This window comes from Epinephelus moara, chromosome 18 (assembly GCF_006386435.1).
Source record: "Epinephelus moara isolate mb chromosome 18, YSFRI_EMoa_1.0, whole genome shotgun sequence".
Classification (NCBI taxonomy): Eukaryota; Metazoa; Chordata; class Actinopteri; order Perciformes; family Serranidae; genus Epinephelus; species Epinephelus moara.
The window spans coordinates 38,299,235-38,305,071 of record NC_065523.1 but is presented as its reverse complement, the minus strand read 5'-3'; the positions used below and the strand labels follow the sequence as shown (position 1 = coordinate 38,305,071).

The 5,837-nt window shown below is 43.0% G+C and overlaps 1 protein-coding gene across 3 annotated transcripts in view; it reads left to right on the top strand.

Moving 5' to 3' along the window:
* Positions 1-5,837, top strand: part of LOC126405568 (uncharacterized) — a 35,349-nt gene that overhangs the window by 939 nt on the left and 28,573 nt on the right. Inside the window, exon 1 of one of the 3 annotated variants that reach the window (XM_050069374.1) lies at positions 600-888. The exons of the other annotated variants lie outside the window; for them this stretch is intronic. The gene's annotated coding sequence lies outside the window, so the exon portion shown is untranslated. Of the gene's footprint in view, positions 1-599; positions 889-5,837 lie in introns of those variants that run through there. 3 annotated transcript variants of the gene reach the window in all.

Below are 5,837 nucleotides of genomic sequence, written 5' to 3'. Positions count from 1 at the left end.
CAACGTTTGCTTTACTTCCTGGATTTTTCCCACATGGAAATTCTGACCAATCAAGAGCAGCTTTCTCACACAAGGCATTTGATCTGGTCCTCTTGTAAATGCTGCCGTGAGAACACGAACCAACTCTAGGCAATTATACAACTTTGGAACAACATGAGTCCCTGATTCAGACCAAAGGAGACCACTCTAGGGCTGACAGCAGTCTCACTCTGTAGGGATCTTCTCCATAATGCTGACAGAAGCTCAGAATAACAATCTGAGCCTGTCTGTGCCAAAAAGTCGTTTTGTTGAAACCAAATTGATGGTGCTCAATTGCCCCAAGTGGAAACACTGTAGTCTGTTGTGCAGCTGCAGCAGTCTCAGTCTGTACTGGACCAGTTTTAAAAAATGTTGTTCCCATTTGTCACTTAGACATAAAAATGTTTGAAAATAGGGTCCAGGTTAAAAAATACCAAAGTTCCCCTTTAATTGTCCCTCCCACCCCTCCATACTCGCCTTTGAACCAAAGTTCACTTATTCACCTGCACTTTATGTGTATGTATCTATATAGGCCTACTCTAATCAATGCACAGGCCTGTTTGTGAATTGTTCCATGCTTCAGTTCAGGTGAGGTCCACATGCTCAGGTAACTGTGTGTTCGACAGACCTTTGCCACAGTTTCAGAGTCCTCTGCCCGGTTTCTTATAAAAGTCCATAAGTTTCCAGCCGGAGGAGTTCGTTTTCAAGTTTCAAGTGCTTGCTTGGACCCAGCCCCTCGGCTGGAAATTCCGCGGCCGATGATGATGATGATGGTGTGCCTTTGAAAAGGTGGAAAGTGAAAGTAAAGTTGACAAAATAGCATGGGACCTACCGCGGAGCAGAGCAGACTGACAGCAGCACCACAGCACGGTAAGATCGGATCACACTGTCCCTGTTTTATTCTGAGAGGTGTTTTATGAGTCTGACAAACATGTTGAGTTCAGGAATTTGTTGACTGGCGGCTGCGCGGATCAGGATAAAGCAGCTGCTGGAGGCGAAGCAGCTCACTGAGCAGCCTGTGTGTGGCTGAGGGGTCTGTGCAGGCTGCGGAGGATTCAAGGCACGTAGACTGGACTCTAAGGCGTCACCATTTTATCTCCCATCTGAAGCCCAGAACGTTTTGACTATAAATCCGAGTATAATATTAAATGCGAGCCTTTGACAGGCTCCACAAATGAGTTTAAATGTGCGTCAGCGTCGGTCACACTGCAGCCTGTGTGTATAACGCATGTACACACTCTGTAATGTGTGTGTGAGTCGGGTCAGAGCAGGAATGCACCCACAGCACAGTGAACAATGACAAATGTAAATCTGTGTAGGGATGCACGATATTGGATTTATGTTGCCGATATGCCGATAACAACATATGCGATACCGATACATCCACTTTTTTCCCCACTTAATTGTAGCGATCAGTCTCCTCTGTGGTGGAGTTAACATCATAATATACATGTGTACTCTTACAGTGACGGCCCAGCAGATGGAGACATGAGATAGTTTTCAGTGTATGTAAAATTAATTCATTGTGCAAAGTAAGAAAAAGCATGTTCATTTCGCAGCTCATTTTAATACCAATATCGGCCGATTGCCGATTTTTTCACCAGTTAATTGTCGTGAGTCTCTTCTGCAGTGGAATTAACCAGTGTTACATGGCTACAGGCTACATGGATGTAGTGCGCTCAGTCAGTGGTTCTCAGATGGTGTGCCACAACGTGTGCCGGGGGATTTTGTGCTAACCACAGATTATAATCTCAATATTCTACTGGGCCAATACAAAAAGTTATGAATTGATTGTTTTTTATTTCGTTTTGATTTTTAACCAGTATGTTGTGCGTATGTCTATCAGATAGATATTATATTGTATTATATTTTTATTATATATTTTTATTTCATTTCTTTATTTTATTAAAACCTTATCATTACAATACTTTATTTAACATTAACTTTATTATAGTAGAATTTTAACTTTATGATAACAGTACTTCATTTTACTTTATTATAATGGTGCTCTTTTTTAATTTTATTATAATAGTACTTTATTTACCTTTATTATATTAATATTTTAACTTTACTACACCAATGCTTTATTTAACTTTATTATAACAATACTTCATTTAACTCTATTACAACAGCACTTTATTTAATGTTATTATCGATAGATGGGAAATTCTTGAAAACAGATCAAAATAAAATGTATGAGAATATAGGAATATAAAACGTATACAAAAATCAGTAGTACTAAAATTTAAAATATACAAAACAATATTCAGGACTAAAATAAAAATATCAAAAGTAAAAATAGAAGATCGATTACAGACACGACACAGTGAGAGGTGAAGGTAGAGGTTGTAAGAAATGTGCAGGATAGCTTCAAGTGTGCAGTTAATCATCAGCAGCAGTGTGAACAAATGGTGTGACGTAACTGCTGAGCTTTAGAGGAGCGACTGCAGAGAGCTGTGAGTGCTTTGTGTCAGACGGACGTGAGGTGTTGGCCTGGAGAGGAATGATTTACTCTATCGGTCTTTGTTCTGTACCGTGCACTTACTGTTTTTATTATGTAAGGTATCAGCACCAGTAACCTGGTCACTGTACAAGGTAGCTACTCTGCTACTTTTTCTTTTATGAATGAATGAATGAACTTTATTTATATAGCACCTTTCATGCGCAGCTACAATTCAGCATCAGAGACAAACAGCAACGCAATAAAACCATACAATTATACGACAGTCATTCAAGGAGAAATGAGAATAATAAATTATCAATCAGTAATTAATCAAGTAATAAAAATAAAATTACACCAACATATTAAGAATATTACAAGAGACAGCTGCTAGTTATAGGCTCTGTTAAAAAGATATGTTTTGAGTCGTAGTTTAAAACTGTCCACTGAGCAGCAGGTCTGATTGTTAAAGGCGGGGTGTTCAGTGTTTTTTAGGCGTCGTAGCTAAAAGAAGCATCACCAGAGGTTTTTGTCGTGACATTAGGAGCAGTTAAAGAGCAGCTGTGGAGGATCTCAGGGTTCATGGAGCGACACAAGGTGATAGGGAGTCAATTATAAAGGAGGGGGCGGGGCCATTAGGTAGCCTTGCAAACCAATAGAAGAATTTTAAAATCAATTCTAAAAGATTCTGGGAGCCAGTGAAGGTCACGTGAAACAGGACTTATATGGTCTCTATTCTTAGTTTTTGTTAAAACTAAAAACTATGTTGTATACAGGACTAGAGATATTATAACTATACTTTATATACTTTATACAACAGTACTTTATTATAACGATATATTATTTAACTTTATTATAAAAATGTTTTATTTAAATCTATTGTGACAGTAATTTATTTAACCTCATATAGCAATATTATAATTATTTTAACTTCAATATGACAATACTTTATTTAACTTTATTACAATAGTCCTTTATAGACTACAAAAATACAAATTATTTAATGAATTACTGTTACAATAAAGTTAAAAAATATTGTTATAAAAAAGTTGAATAAAGTAGTTATAATGAAATTACAGTACTATTAAAATAATGTTAGAGCATTATATAATAAAGTTAAATAAAATATTATCATAACTAGTTAAATAAAGCCAGTCTGCGACGCCAGGGATCGGCAGGCAGGGGCGGGGCCCCCAGGTCTGGCTCCAGGAGGAGGCCCCTGTGTCTCCATACCAGGCAAGGTACTCTACTCCCGAAAAGTCTGTTTCAACGAGGTCTTTGACTCGCTCTTAGTCTGGTCCCTCCCCCGGGACCACTTTGCCTTGGGAGACCCTACCAGGGGCTGTCAGCCCCGGACAACACAGCTCCCAGGTTCACAGGGGCACACAAACCCCTCCACCACGTTAACGTGGGTTCTCGGTGGGTGTTGGCCTCCGCCAAGGATGTCCCTTGTCACCAATCCTGTTTGTGATCTTCATGGACAGGATCTCGAGGCGCAGCCGGGGGGAGGAAGGGGTCCGGTTTGGGGACCTCAGAATTGCATCCCTGCTTTTCACAGATGATGTAGTTCTGTTGGCTCCATCACACCGTGACCTCCAGCATGACCTGGAGCGTTTTGCAGCCAAGTGTGAAGCATTTGGGATGAGAGTCAGCACCTCCAAGTCTGAGGTCATGGTCCTCTGTCAGAAACCGGTGGATTGTCCTCTCCGGGTTGGGGGAGAGTTACTGCCTCAAGCCAGGGAGTTCAGATATCCAGGGGTCTTGTTCACAGTGAGGGTAGAATGGAGCGTGAGATGGATCGGCGGGTCGTTGCGGCTTCTGCAGTGATGCGGGCGCTGCTCCGGTCCGTCGTGGTGAAGAGGGAGCTGAGCCAGAAAGCAAAGCTTTCAATTTCCTGGTCTATGGTCATGAGCTCTCGGTGATGACTGAAAGAATGAGATCACAGATACAAGCTGTGGAAATGAGTTTCCTCTGTAGGGTGTCTGGGCTCAGCCTTAGAGATAAGGTGAGGAGTCAGACATCTGGAGGGAGCTCGGAGTAGAGCTGCTGCTCCTTCGCGTCTAAATGGTAAATGGAGTATAGCGCCTTTCTAGTCATCTAGTGACCACTCAAAGCGCTTTTTACACTACAAGTCATGTTCACCCATTCACACACACATTCATACACTGGTGGCCGAGGCTACAATACAAGGTGCCACCTGCTACTCAGTTTTAACACACTCACACACCGATGGAACAGCCATTGGGAGCAATTTGGGGTTCAGTATCTTGTTCAAGGATACTTCGACATGCAGCCTGGAGGAGCCCGGGATCAAATCGCTGATCTTTCGATTGGTGGACGACTCGCTCTACCTTTGAGCCACAGCCGCCCCTCTGAACTGAAAGGGGTCAGTTGAGGTGGTTCGGGTATCTGATCAGGATCCTCCTGGGCGCCTCCTGCTGGAGGTGTTTCGAGCACGTCCCACTGGTAGGAGGCCCCGGGGCAGACCCAGAACACACTGGAGGGATTACATATCTCGTCTGGCCTGGGAACGCCTTGAGGTCCCCCAGGAGGAGCTGGAAAGTGTTGCCGTGTGTGTCTTAATGTTGCTTGCTGGGCTTTGTGTTGGTAATTTCAAAATGCCTGATGCAGATCTCGGATAGATCGAAACATTGCACGATTAAAACTTCTGGGAGCTTTTCACAGTGTGCGGATCTCCTGTCTGGTTCTCACTTTAGTTTGACTTTTTGATCCAGCACCTGCAAAAGTGTGTTGGATGTGTGTGTCCTCCACCCTACTTATATACTGATAGTGCACATGAGTGATGACTGATTGTCCATAGTTGGTGTATGTGTGGTCTGCTGCGAGCAGTGTTGGTTGTAAAGTCTGGCAGCAGCAGGAAGGACCTGCGGTATCTGTCCTTCAAACACTGCAGGTGAAGCAGCCTGTCACTGAAGGAGCTGCCCAGTGCTGTCAGAGTGTCCTGCATGGGGTAGGACGTGTTGTCCATGAGGGATGATAGCTTGCCTATCAGTCTCCTTTCTCCAACTACCTCCTCTGGGTCGAGGGAGCGTCCCAGGACAGAGCTGGTCCTCTTATCTGTCTGAGTCTCTTCCTGTCAGCTGTCGACAACTGCTCCCTCAGCAGAACACTCCATAGAAGATGGCTGAAGCCACAGAGTCAAATAGGGTCCTCAGGAGTGTCCCCTGTCCTCCCTGGCAGATAGAGTCTGTCCTTTGTTGTACGTTTACATGACATCAGAGAAAATGGATTTATTGTGTCAGACTTTTAAAATCCCTGTAAACATGTCAGTGTGAGTGAAATGGTCCTGCAGTGAATGTGTCACAGTGGGACTAACACACCCAGATCATGTGACTCCTGCATGTATACAGTCAATCAG